The following is a 14,337-nucleotide window of genomic DNA, read 5'->3' as shown; positions in this document are numbered from 1 at the left end:
ACCTCTATTAAGTCACCTCTCATATTTCTATGCTCCAAAGAGAAAAGTCTTGGCTCTGTTAACCTTGCTCCTTAAGACACATTCTCCAATCCAGGCATCACCCTGGTAAATCTTCTCTGCACCCTCTCAAAGCTTCGACATCCTTCCTGAAATGAAGCCACCAGAACCAAACACAATATTAGTGTGAACTAACCAGAGTTTAATAGAACTCTAATATTACTTCAAGACTCAAACTCAATCCCCTGACAAATAAAGCCCAGCATACCATGAGCCTTTTTAACTATCATCCCGCGCAGCAACTTTGAGAGAGCCATGGACCTGGCTGTATCTCTGTTATTCCATATTGTTAAGAATCCTGTCATTAATTATGTACTTTACCTTCAAGTTTGACGCTCTAAAATGTATCCCTTTATTCTTATCCGGTTTGAACTCCATTTGCCCCTTCTACACCCAATTCTGCATCTTGTCTTTATCTTGTTGTAACCTATGACAACCTTCTACATGATCCTCAACACCTCCAACCTTTGTGTCATCTTGGAACTTACTGATCCACCCCTTCTACTTCTTAAGTCCCTTCCTGCTACCTTCTAATTCACAAGAGCCCTGCCTGATTTTTACTTACGGAATCTTGTGTATGCTTCCTTCTTCATCTTGATCAAATATACCACCTCTCTTGTTAACCATGGATTCTTTACCCTACCATTCTTTCCTTGTCTCACTGGGGCAAATTTATTGAGAATGCAATGCAAATGATCCCCAAACAACTTTCACATTTCTTTTGTGCATTTCCCTGAAAACACCTCTCCTCAATTAACACGCCTAAGCTCCTTCCTAATATCATAAGAACTAGCCCTTCCCCAATTAAATACTTTCCTTTATCGTCTGTCCCTATCCTTGACCATGGCTATGCTAATTGTCAAAGATGTGGTCTCTATATCCAGCAAGAGATCTGTCACCTGACTAATAACAGATCCAGTATAGCCTCCCGTCCAGTCAGTCTGTCCACAACTTTGTCAGGAATCCTTCTTGGACACACCTAACAAATTCTGCCTCATCCAAACAATATTAGAGACATTGGTTTTCAATGATAACAACCCTGCTATAATTTCCAAAATTTTCTTACTTATCTGCTCTTCAGTTACAGGGTTGCCAAATGTTTTTGGTTGGGGCCCATATGCAGAAAAATACGTGAGCCAAACAATATTAAGCTCAACAGTTTTCAACCAGTTACACTGCAAGAAAAACAATGTTTTTTAGACTGGAAAACCCCTATACCATCAAAAATTCATTTTCTATTAAAATAACTATACAACAGTTATTTGCTACTGAACAGTTTAATTAGTGATACTGCAGTAATTTATTGATGTGCTCATATATCAGCATATCTGGATCTGCTACTTTTAAATTTAATTTAAATGAATACAATAAAAAAACTTTTTTTTAAACTCTCATCCAAAAAGCAGCGCAAAATAAAAAGCTCAGAGCAAAATAAGAAAAGGAGAAAAGATCAAGAAAGGGACACGGGAGTCTCCAACATTCCTACATAACTCTCCCTGAATAGAGTTCATGGCCGAAGGGTCCACCTCAATGATTATGATGCAATGTGTATATCTGTAAATGGGCTATTAAAGATAGGCTTGTGCTATTAAAGTTAACAGATTCCTTGCAAATCAAACAAACATGCTTCCATGTGACTTCTGTGAAAAAGTATTTATTTTCCCAACGTGCCTGAAATTTTTGACTCCCTTACTATTTTCCATCTTTTCAGTTCTGTCATGCTTAATCAACTGATGTACAGGTAGTCACTGACTTGATCAAAATGGGATTGGTTGTAACTCTGGTTTGGTCATAAGTTGGGGAATGGGGGCCTTGGGCTGCCAACGGGGACCACGGGCTGATGACGGGAATGGGGACTTCAGGCTGCCGGTGGGAAAGAAGATCTCAGGCTGCCGGGGGGGAACGAGGACCTTGGGCTGCCATGGGAGGAGCAAGGACCATTGTATCCAGTACTTTTAAAGCAAAATATGAACTTGTACAGTGGTTTTAATCAAGATTTTTTTTTAATTTTGCACATATGTGCAGGTGGACATAACTCATGTAAGTTGGAAGTTGCAAATGTTGAGTAACATTTCATCAGTCGATCTCATAGTTTTTCAAAATGGCAGTGATAGCTAGTGTTAAAACTAAGAAATACAAAGGTAGCCTCATAGATGTTCAAAATAGTATTAAAACTTAAAAGTGCAATGTACATTGTAACAGATCTGTTACAACTAATATTAATCTTTAAAGTTAAAATCTTTAGTTATAAAATATATATTTCTTAGTAAAGTTAAGTTATAGAATTATATACATTTTTAATGAGGGAATTGTGGGCTGGATTCGGGGTCACATAGAGACACACAGTTACACTAAGAGAGAGAAACCATTTGCAAAGATGAAAAATTTGTTGTCATTGTTCTGCTGAAAGCTTGTTTGCTTAAAAAGTCTGCAATGGTTTCTTAATTGAAACTCAAGAACAATGGATGTTTGCTTAAAAGTATTTGAGTGTCCACACAGATTTCTGCTGACAGTTGTTCAAACAAGCAGGACTTTTAATTCAATAGTCCACAGACAGGCCAGAGTCCGTGGGCTCATAATTCATATTTTGAAATGGCTCTAAGTGGATAAAAATGCATTTAGCATATAAATATGAATTAACTTTGAAAGTAACTTCAAAAGGTCATCAGCCATGATTCAAACTTTTGAAGAAATGAAACCGAAACAGAAATAATGTCACGTGTCATGTGATGAGGATTTTAGAAAGAAAGTTATTACTGGAATCAGAGTTATTTTGGGGAGAAGTTGGCCATCCTGTGAGTAACACAGGATTAAAATACAGTGACCATAAAAGGTACTGTTAATACGTTATTCCTGGTCAAAGAACACAGAATATGTGGCTTTTGAAGGCAGAAGACTGCTTCTGACATTTCTTTGAGAAAAGAGGGCAGTTCATCAGTGTCCTTTCCTATTTGGGCACTTTGTTTAACCCTTGTCTGGTTTGTGAAATCATCATGGAAGAAAATAGCCACTTCACTGTCTCCTTGGAAAAGATTTATTGTGTGGAACACAGATTCCAAAATCTCCATGCAAGAGAGAGAAAATTGTTCTTTGAATAAACATTACTCTGAAAATAACTCTACACAAGAAATTTGTGAATTTTAAAAAGGTCCTGATGACTAGATGTTTCAAAATATTTCATTATTGCTTTTGAGCAACTTTAAAAATCTGATGCCTCACACTTACTCCATAATTGCTTTTAAACAGCAGTAAAGACTTTTGAGTTTCAACAAAAAAGCTTTCTACGATTGAACTTTAAAATCATCTCTTCAGAAACAAGCTTAAACTGTAATGGTTTGGGTTTTAACACACAAACATATTTACATTTGCACATAGTGGGGTTAAGTTAGAGTAAAGTTTAGAGTTAAGAAAAAAGTTATGTTATTAATAATTAATAATAAAAATCATTGTTTTATCAAAACTATTCTCTTGGTTATTACCATTGCTGCTGATATAGTACAATTTATTGTTAAAGGTAAAGGTTCCATTGTTGTCATGTAATACTACATTTAGAATGTACCATGCATGAAATTCTTTAAATTTGTCTACTGTAAGGAAGACAGAGTCGCCACTTTGTCCAACACCCCTCACAGAAATGAGGGCCCAGCGAGGAACTAACTCGTGACCCCTGGTTTACAAGACCAGTGCTCTAACCACTAAGCTATCGGAGCCTCTAGATAGGCTTCTATGTTAAAGATATGTTCTAACTGGTTATATTCCATTTTATTTTAAAATTCATGCTGGGTCATTTTCAAATGGGCAAAAACGACTCCTCTGCAATCTCCATCAGTACCGGAACACCACAGGGCTGCGTTCTTAGTACTTGCTAGACTCGCATTACACCTACAACAGCGTGGTCCAGTACAACAACAACATTTACAAATTTGCTGACAATATCATGCACTGTATAAAAAGGGGTGATGAGTCAGCATACAGGAAGGAGATTGAAAACTTGGCTGAATAATGTACTGACAGCAACCTCTCACTCAATATCACCAAAACTAAGGAGCTGATTGTAGATTTTAGGAAGGGAAAATCAGAAGTGTATGATCCAGTGATTATTGGGGGAGCAGAGGTGGAGAGGATGAGGAATTTTATATTCCTGGGAGTTACTATCTTGGAGGACCTTTCCTGGACCCAACATACTAATGTCATTGTGAAGAAAGCACATCAGCACCTCTACTTCCTCAGAAGCTTGTGGAGGTTCAGTATGACTTCAGAAATCTTGGCAAACTTCTACAGATGTGTAGTGGAAATTATGCTGACTAGCTGCATCACAACCTGGTACGGGGGCACCAATTTCTCTGAGCGGACAATGTTGTGTATGCACTTACACAATTAGGAGTCAGAGACATGATGCTTTTCTCATTCTTTAATACCATCAGACTAACATGGCTACTGACATATAGAGATATATGTGGGGGGGGGGGGGGGGGTGACATCATGACATAAGCGTCATGATGGACAGCTGAGCAGGCTTATATACAACATTCTTCCCACCCCCGCCCCCCCGTGCAATAAATGTTGAATGAGCCCCCTCTAATTACCATTATTGCATTGGGCCCATGACGACTAGTGTGAATTACGTTACATACTGAGTGATTATAATACGGAAGGGAACTTAATAATAATTATGGAACATGGTCCTTAAAGCACTTGGGTGGTCTTCTTTCTCTCTTGCACTGCCTCAGTGTGGCATGTTGATCTGGTATTTGCTCAGGGCTGTTCTGGGTGGGACCCATAGATACTCAGATTGACGACAACTACTGGCCTTCACTAGCCTCTGGGGTTCTACGTACTGAGCTGCTTGTCGTAGTTACTGGGCTACCTGTCTCCACCACGCTTTCACTCAGCCCAAGGGGTTGGATTGCCGTGGCAGGCCACAGCAGGTCTGGTTCTACCTCCTCCAGGTCGTGAGGTAGTTCATGGACTTTGGACAATGGTCGCAATTGGTCAATGTGTCATTTCCATAGTCTGTCTTCCATTAGAACAGAGTATGAGCAGGAGCTCAACTTTTGTAGGATCGCTCCTACCACCCATGGGTCTTTGTATTGTCTGTAATCTTGTGCCAGTACTCTCTTGCCCACCTCCAGTGTTCTAGGCAAGGTTTGTGGTGATGAGGATTTTTCTAAATGGAGCCCCAGATCAGGGTGAACCATAGACGGTTTTGTCTGCAGGTTGCAGCCAAACCTCAATTCTGCTGGGGTGTGTTTTGTGGTAGAATGCAGTGTGTTTCTGTACCCCAATAGGAAATCTGCAATTCTGTGAGTCCAGGAGGCGTTTAGGAGTTTCTTGGTTTTCATCACCTTTTTGAATGTTTGTACAAAGCGTTCTGCCTCCCCATTAGTAGTTGGGTGATGGGGTGCCCACAAACTATATCTGATATTATTGTCACTCATAAATCTCTTGAAAGGTTCTGATGTAAACTGGGGTCCACTGTCCGTGACAAATTCATGAGGTGATCTGTATGTGGCAAACGTGGCCCATAGACGTTCAATTGTAGAATCGGTTTTGGTGTTTTCATTTGCGAAGCTACTGGCCATTTGGTATGTGCATCCACTGCTATAAGGAAAGTCTCTCCCATGAATGGCCCCGCGAAGTCTACATGAATCTGACGCCAGGGTCTGGAAGGCCATTTCCATGGGTTTGCATTGGCCTGTGGCATTTTTGGCTGCATTGACTGGCATATTTTGCATTCTCTCACTGTTGTTTCAATGCCTCTGTCTATTGATGGCCACCAAACATGCATCCAGACCAGTGCTTTCATTTGTACTATTGTGGTTCAGCTCTGATAATATGGTGTTTTGCCAGTTGACCGGGATAATTTTACAGGTATCCCATAGTAAACAAGTTCATGACTGCATGTGAAGTAAGCTTCCAGGTCTTCTGGTATGACCTCAGATTCTGGCCATCCATTAAGGGTGAAGTACAAGACTTTGCTTAACATTGCCTCCTTTCAGGTTTATTTAATGATCATCTGGGCTGTAATGGGTAGTTGTTCTTAGTTGATAGCCGCTGCTTCTGCTGTCCATTTAATCATTTATTTTTGTTCAGTTTCGGGTAGTAGTAAGCGTGATAAGGTACCTGCATGGCCATTGAGTGTTTCCAGTTTATGTTTTACTTCGTAGTTGTATGCAGCTAGTAGCATGGCCCATCTCTGAATTCTGGCTGCAGCTAACATTGGTATCCCTTTGTGGGGGCCCAGAATCAAACTTAGACGTTTGTTGTCAGTGATTAGGGTGAAAGTTCTTCTGTAGGAATATTGGTGGAATCTTTTTACACCAAAAATTATTGCTAATCCTTCCTTTACCAGTTGTGCGTAATTGTGTTTGCTTGTAGTTAATGTCCGTGAGGCAGATACCACTGGTTGCTCACCTTTCTCTGTGATTTGGGACAATACTGCTCCCAGTCCTACTGGTGAAGCATCAACGGCTAGAGTCACTTCCTTGTTTGGGTCATAGTGGATCAGGACCTCATTTGTTGACGTTAATATTTCTTTTAGTCAATCAACTGTGTTTTTAGTTTCCAGTACCATTTTTGATCTTTCTTGAATAAGCAGTTTAGGGGGCTGCATAGTGTAGACATGTTAGGGATATGTTTTTGATTGTGATTTATAAGCCCTAGAAAGAACTGTAATTCCGACTTGTTGGTTGGATAAGGGGCAAACAGCTTGTGTGGCCGCTCGATCCATTCTTGTCGATTGTAAATCCCAAGTATGTCACTGAGGGCAGCATGAAGACACACTTATCCTGTTGTAGTCGTACGTTGGCCTGTTGTCGTCTGCTTAGGGCTTTTTCAAGGTTTGGTAAGTGTTCTCTGTTGTTTCATTTGTCCATTATAACTTGAAAAATCACAGGTGCTGCTGAGATTCCCTATGGTATGAGTGTATAGGTGAACAGTCCCAGGTGGGTATTGATTGTCACATATTGTCTTGAATCTTTATCCAACTCTATTTGTTGGTATGCCTGTGACAAATCTAGTTTTGTGAACTTTTGCCTTCCATTTAGTGCTTGGAATAGTTGTTCTGCTTTGGGCATGGGGTGTTCTGGTACTTTTAGTGCCTTGTTGATGGTAACATTGTAATCACCACAAATGCGAATCTCAGTTTGCTTTCCGTACAGGTACGACGGGCACTGCCCAATCACTGTATCCTACTAGTTCTAATATGCCTTCATCTTTTAATATATTTAACTCAGCTTCAATTTTTCCTTTAATTGCAAATGGAACTGTTCTGGCTTTGATGAGAATGGTTCCACATTCTCTTAACTGCAGTTTGGCTTGAATCCCTTTGATCTTTCCCAATCCTTGTTAGAAGACCACGGCATGGTCGTCGAGGATCTGGTTGAGTTCTGTCTGGGTGTTGTCTTCGTGGTGTACAGTCAGTATTGAACCGATCTCCAGCCAGTCCAGGGGAAATGTGTTGTAGCCAGTTTCTTCTGAAAAGTGCTAGTCCCTGGATATCTACGATGTAGAGAGATAGTGTTTCTGGTTGTTCTTGCTTGTATTGTACCTTGACCATACATTTCCCAAACATTTTGATTTTGTTTCCAGTAACAGATCTTAGTGTTACACCGGAAGGTGTGGTAGCAAGCGTTGCTGTTAATGTAATGGCATTGGAAACACTGCAGCTCCTGTGTCAAGTTCCATTTTCAGAGGTATGTTGTTTATTTTTAGTTGAATATAAATCACTGTGCTTTTTTTGTTTATCTTTCGGATGTGTAGGACTGCAGCTCTTGTTTTGTCATCTTGAGAGCAGTTGCTACAGTTGTTATCAGGGCTGTTCTCTCTCTCTGCTAGCACTTTAGGTTCGGTTGGGTGGTTATCAGCATTTTGAGTCCAAATTGGACATTTCGTTTGATATGTCCTTTTTTGTTACAGTGGTGGCATTTAGAATTTTTGAAGAAAGAGTTTTCTGGGCGATGGTTGTACAACAGAAGCAAGAAGTTGGCGGGAAAACAGAAGTTGGCAGGAAAACCTCCCAACTGGAAGGTCTTGTTGGCCCACGTCCAAATTTTTGTCAGCCATTTCTTTTTTTAAAACTTTATTTAATATTTTCCAAACAAAAACTTTACAAAATTCATAATATAAAAATTAGAACTGCAACTATCCGACCCCCTCCCCCCACCCTCAACAGTCCCCACAAAGGAAGCATTTAAAAAATACATACCGCAGTTTAAGATATTACTAAATTCATACTTTTCAAATAAGGTGACCACATCTTAACAAAAAAAAATAATTATCATGCAAATTATATGTTATTTTCTCCATATAAACACAGGACCTCGACTCATTATACCAACGATTTACATTTATCTCAATCAACTTCGTCTTTCCAGGAAGTCGCAACACATTTATGCGCTACCGCCAATGCTAAATGCAAAAATGCTGCCTGAAACTTATCTAACCCCAAGTCCATAAATGGAACAATATAACCCAACAAAAAAAAATTGGGATCTAATAAAAATTGAATTTTAAACAAATATTGAAGAAAATCCCTGATTTTATACAAAAATGATTGAACTTTATCACAAAACCAAACCAAATGTAAAAAAGTTCCAACACGTGATCCACATCAAAAACACAACTCTGAATTACTAAATCCATATTTTCTCAATTTCTCAGGGGTTAAATATAACTGATGCAAAAAATTATAATTAATCATACTGTATCTTACATTAAACAATTTATTCACACCCTCAAAACACATCATCTCCCAGTCGGCCTGACTGATATCACAAGTTAAATAATTTTCCCATTTAATCCTGGATTTATCTAAATTTATTTTATCTATAGTATCTTGTAACAACGCATACATCTCTGAAATAAAACCCTTATCTGAAAAATGAGAAATCATACACTCAAATTTTGTTAACTTGGGAATTTTCGTTTCTCTTCCAAAATTATCTTTCACTAACACTTTAATTTGATAATAAACAAACAAAGAATTCCCTGAAATCCCAAATTTCTCTCTAAGTTGATTAAATGATAAAAATTTACCCTCTTCAAAACAATCCTGCAATAACTTTATTCCTTTGATCTGCCAATTTCCTAAAAATCTATTATTCCATGAAAAAGGAATTAATTTGTTTTGATATATTGGGACTTGAACCGATATTTTACCCTTTTGAACCTATTAATAAATTCCTTTTGGTCCAAATCCCTAATAAATGTTTCAAAACCGGTACATTATCCTTTGGCTTGGCTTCGCGGACGAAGATTTATGGAGGGGTAATGTCCAGGTCAGCTGCAGGCTCGTTTGTGGCTGACAAGTCCGATGCGGGACAGGCAGACACGGTTGCAGCGGTTGCAAGGGAAAATTGGTTGGTTGGGGTTGGGTGTTGGGTTTTTCCTCCTTTATCTTTTGTTAGTGAGGTGTGCTCTGCGGTCTTCTTCAAAGGAGGTTGCTGCCCGCCGAACTGTGAGGCGCCAAATTGCACGTTTTGAGGCGATATCAGCCCACTGGCGGTGGTCAATGTGGCAGGCACCAAGAGATTTCTTTAGGCAGTTCTTGTACCTCTTCTTTGGTGTACCTGTCTCGGTGGCCAGTGGAGAGCTCGCCATATAACACGAACTTGGAAAGGCGATGGTCCTCCATTCTGGAGACGTGACCTACCCAGCGCAGTTGGATCTTCAGCAGCGTGGATTCGATGCTGTCAGCCTCTGCCATCTCGAGTACTTCGATGTTAGGAATGAAGTCGCTCCAATGAATGTTGAGGATGGAGCGGAGACAATGCTGGTGGAAGCGTTCTAGGAGCCGTAGGTGATGCCGGTAGAGGACCCATGATTCGGAGCCAAACAGGAGTTCAGTAATAAAACAGGGTTCCATTTAAATACAAATTGATGTGGACAAGGTTCCAGTATACCAGCCAATTCTACCCTGGCCCAACTAGGGGGACACGAAACATCTAACATACGAATAATAAATCGTAATTGAGCTGTCTCATAATAATTTTGAAAATGGGGTAATTGCAAACCTCCCAAAGCGTACTTCCAGGTCAATTTATGCATCACTACTCTTGCTAGTTTTCCCTTCCATAGAAATTCTCAAACTACTTTATTTACGTCTTCAAAAGAGAACAAGGAATGGATTGAAAAAGATACTGAATTCATGGAAAGATATTCATCTTAATACAGTTTACTCGACCTATTAATGACAAAGGTAAATCCTTCCATTTAATCAAATCAACTTTAATCTTTCTCATTAGTGGTACATAATTTAAATTATGCAATAATTGAATTTTTACATCATCATTATCCCTAAATACTTAATTTTATCAGTCCAACGGAGTTTAGTAATTGGTATGCACTGGTCATAATTTCCTTAAGAAATTGGTAATATTTCACTTTTATCCCAGTTCACTTTATATTCTGATAATTTACCATATTATTCCAAACATTCTTCCAAGTAAATTAAAGATCGTTCCAGATTAGTTAAATATATCAAAACATCATCTGCTAATAGATTAATCTGATATTCATCATCTACTATCCTTATACCTCTAATATTCTTATTCTGTCTAATAGCTTGAGCTAACGGTTCGATGACCAGTGCAAATAGAGCTGGCGACAGAGGGCAACCTTGACAAATTGAACGCGATAATTTAAAGAAAGAAGAGGTTTGATCATTTGTCACCACCCTAGCTACAGGATTATTATATAATGCCTTTACCCAACGAATAAAAAATGGTCCAAACTTATATTTCTCCAAAACTTTAAATAAAATATTCCATTCGATCCTATCAAAAGCTTTTTCAGCATCTAATGCAACTACCATTGGTAGGTTAGGTTGCTGACATGAAGCGTTGATCAGTGAAATCACTCTAAGAATATTATCAGAAGTATAACTATTTTAATAAAACCAGCTTGATCAGCATGTACCAATTGTGGTAAATACTTACCAAGTCTATTCACCAATAATTTGACTATTATTTTATAATCCACATTTAATAAAGAGATTGGCCGATATGAAGCTACTTACAAGGAATCTCTATCTTTTTTTGGTATAACTGTTATTATTGCACTTAAACACGAATCTGGTAAGGTTTAGAAATAATGAATATTATTCAACAAATGCCTAATGGGAAATCTCCAGGAGATGGTGGGTTCACTGTTGAATTTTGTCTGCCATTTCTGAGCTGTAGGCAGTTCTATAAGCGATCTCAAGAGTTACTTCGTCATCCATTGGCACTTATTTCTGCTTTGCCTGGCGATCTGCTAACCCCATCACCAATCTGTCTCAAAGTGCTTGGGTCAGAAACTGCTCAAAATGACAGCACTTGGACAGTTTATGCAACTCAACCAAGTATTCACTTACTGCCTCCCCTGTTTCCTTTCTTAGAATCATTGCCTTTCTGCCATAACAGGTGGTCTGGGGCTTAAGTAGTTCCACAATGCTGTGCATAAATCGGTGTCTTCGTCCCAGGGTCCTCCAGGGACAGCAAAGTTTTAAGGAGGTTGTACGTTTTCCTGCCCATTATACTGAGGAATAGGGCACATTTTTGGTTTACTGGAGCTTCAATAATATTATGGGCTACGCAGTAGTGGTTAAACTTTTCTATGTAATTACCCCTACTTTCATCTGCTTCGTTGAATTCTCCGAACTTTCCCTCCGCCATCTTGGTGCGTTTTTCTTTGATTTTTTTGGCAGGAACTCATGGAGCTTGTTAGGTAGTCACCTTTTACCTTTATCCTTTTGCTTCCTTCTCCCGGTTGGTGCCTGAAGCGTAGGGTTCACGTCGTTCCTCATCGCCTCTGTTGTGCATGCACTTACACAATTAGGACTCAGATACATGATGTTTTTCTCATTCTTTAACACCATCAGACTAACATGGCTACTGTCAGACAGATATATATATATAGAGAGGGATGACACCACGATGTGGGCGTCATGATGGACAGCAGGGCGGGCTTATACACAACAGACAGGCTTGAAAAAGGTAGTGGACATAGCCAGTATATTACAGGCAAAACTCTCCCCACCATCAAGAAAATCTAGAAGGAATACTGCCGTTGAAGAGCAGCAGCAATCATCAATGATCCACACCACCCTGGACATGCTCTGTTCTCACTGCTGCCATCAGTAAAAAGGTATGGGTGCCATAAGACTTGCATTGTCAGGTTCAGGAACAATTGCTACCTGTCCACCATCAGAATTCTAAACAACAAACTCAATCGGAAACTCATTTATGAACTCTTACTTTTCACATTGAATCTTTTTTCTATGCTCAAGCTTATTTGTACTTTCTTCTTGTTTGCATTTCTCTCTTTTGTATACATAATTTTTCTTGACTTCAGATTTTTTGCACTACCAATAAGTAGAAATTCTGCCTGCCACACAGAAAAAGGATTCTCACGGTTGTATGTCCTCTGGCAATAAATCTGAACTTTGAAGTTTGTAGAGAATGCCAAAATTGAGAGAGTTGTGGATAGTGAAGAAGGCGGTCAAAGGACACAGTAGAATATAAACTATTTAGAATAGGAGGTCAGATAATAAGAGGAAAGTATACAGTAAACGATGGGACCCTTGGGAGCATAAAAGTGGCATCATAAGTAAATAGAGTGGTAAAGGCAAACAACATACTTGTCCTCACCAGTCAGAACATCGAGTATTAAAGCCAGGAAGTCATGTTGCAGTTTTATAAAACTGTAGTAAGCCTAGATTTGGAGTGCTATTCTGGTTACTCCATTACTGGAAGGATGTTAAGGCTTTGGATAGGGTGAAATAGTTCACCAGGATTAAAGAATATTAGCTATAATATTATGTTGACCAAGCATGGACTGCTTTCTCTGGAGCATCCCAGGCTGAGGACCAAACTGATAAAAATATATAAACATATGAGATGCATAGATATAGTAAACTGTTGGAGTCATTTTCCCAGGTGGACATGTCAAATATCAGAGGGTCTAGGCAAGAGGGAAAAAGTTTAAAGGAGATTTATTAAGAATCTTTTTTTAATACAAAGTGATAGATGCCTGGAACAGGATATCAGGACTGGCTTTTGGCTTTGGCTTGGCTTCGCAGACGAAGATTTATGGAGGGGTAAATGTCCACGTCAGCTGCAGGCTCGTTTGTGGCTGACAAGTCCAATGCGGGACAGGCAGACACGGTTGCAGCGGTTGCAAGGGAAAATTGGTTGGTTGGGGTTGGGTTTTGGGTTTTTCCTCCTTTGTCTTTTGTCAGTGAGGTGGGCTCTGCGGTCTTCTTCAGGACTGGCAGTGGAAATAGAAATGATCAAAATGTTTAATAGGTATGTAGGCTATCCCAAGAACAATTAGGGAACAGAAGGAAATCAACCACGTGCAAGTAAGATTTGGATTAGTTTGAAGTGGCATCATAGTCAGCAAAGACATTGTGGGCCGAAGTGCTTTTTCCTTTGTTGTAATGTTCTAGGATATGTGACAAATTATACATAGACCTTATTGGAGTGACAGAAACAGAAAAGAGGAATGTGTCCAGTAACGAAATGTTTATTTACTTTTATGTATTGAATCTACTCCAAGTTTCAGAATGCATTCATGCGCATCGTACCAAGAAGAGATAGTTCCTAAAATAGTTGACAAGTTTGGATGGGGTTAGTCTACTCATTCCACTGTTCTATCTGTTATTGTGACCGAAAGGTAAACGTCGAGGATCTCTTCCTGGACAGCAAACACAAGCACGCTTTTCACAAACCTCAAACGGGAGTATTGGTTTAACAGGAAAGCAGCTCTCCCAGTTACTGACACTGAGTCAGTGGGTGTGGGGTCTCCAGCCCAGGATATCGTGTGACCGGGTCCACAGCAGCGTCAAGAGTAGCCCGGGCCGGGCCCCGATGCACCTGAACCGAGGCACTTCGATCCGTGCCGGCTCTCGGGTTTTGATTCCAGGGCAACTGACCCTGGTCTGTTTCACATACATGGACAACGTGCCGCAACTCTGTACGAAGAGGTAATAAACTGAAAGAGCATACCTCCCGGCCCCCGCCGCTGCTCCAAATCCACGCAAACTGCCTCCCCGTTCGCCACCACTTCCGGTGTCACCCCAAAATAACGCCCCCGAGCGACAGAGGCGCAGCGAACAGCCCGCCCGCAGCACAGGTTGGGCGTGACCAGGCTCCACATTGGTCATTTAACATTTTGTATGACAAATGTATAAACATCCCAAGAAAATGTTGAACACGAATTGCATCGTGAAATTTGGCCCCTCCAGTGTCCGCGTAGGGAATTAATTTAGGCAAATGAGAGTTGTTACTGTACTGAAAT

The 14,337-nt window shown here is 39.9% G+C and overlaps 1 protein-coding gene across 7 annotated transcripts in view; it reads right to left on the bottom strand.

Annotated features, from left to right (window-relative positions):
• stx17 (syntaxin 17) overlaps window positions 1–14,113 on the bottom strand; it is a 159,125-nt gene extending 145,012 nt beyond the window's left edge. For 5 of the 7 annotated variants that reach the window (XM_069913573.1, XM_069913574.1, XM_069913568.1 and 2 more), the window contains exon 1: window positions 14,046–14,113. The gene's annotated coding sequence lies outside the window, so the exon portion shown is untranslated. Of the gene's footprint in view, window positions 1–1,123; window positions 1,233–13,768; window positions 13,968–14,045 lie in introns of those variants that run through there. The other 2 variants (XM_069913569.1, XM_069913570.1) reach the window with 2 other exon arrangements.
• Window positions 14,114–14,337: the final 224 nt, after the last annotated feature.

Source organism: Narcine bancroftii, chromosome 1 (genome assembly GCF_036971445.1).
Source record: "Narcine bancroftii isolate sNarBan1 chromosome 1, sNarBan1.hap1, whole genome shotgun sequence".
NCBI classification, from domain to species: domain Eukaryota; kingdom Metazoa; phylum Chordata; class Chondrichthyes; order Torpediniformes; family Narcinidae; genus Narcine; species Narcine bancroftii.
The sequence above is the reverse complement of the archived record's forward strand: the minus strand, read 5'-3'. Positions and strand labels throughout refer to the sequence as shown.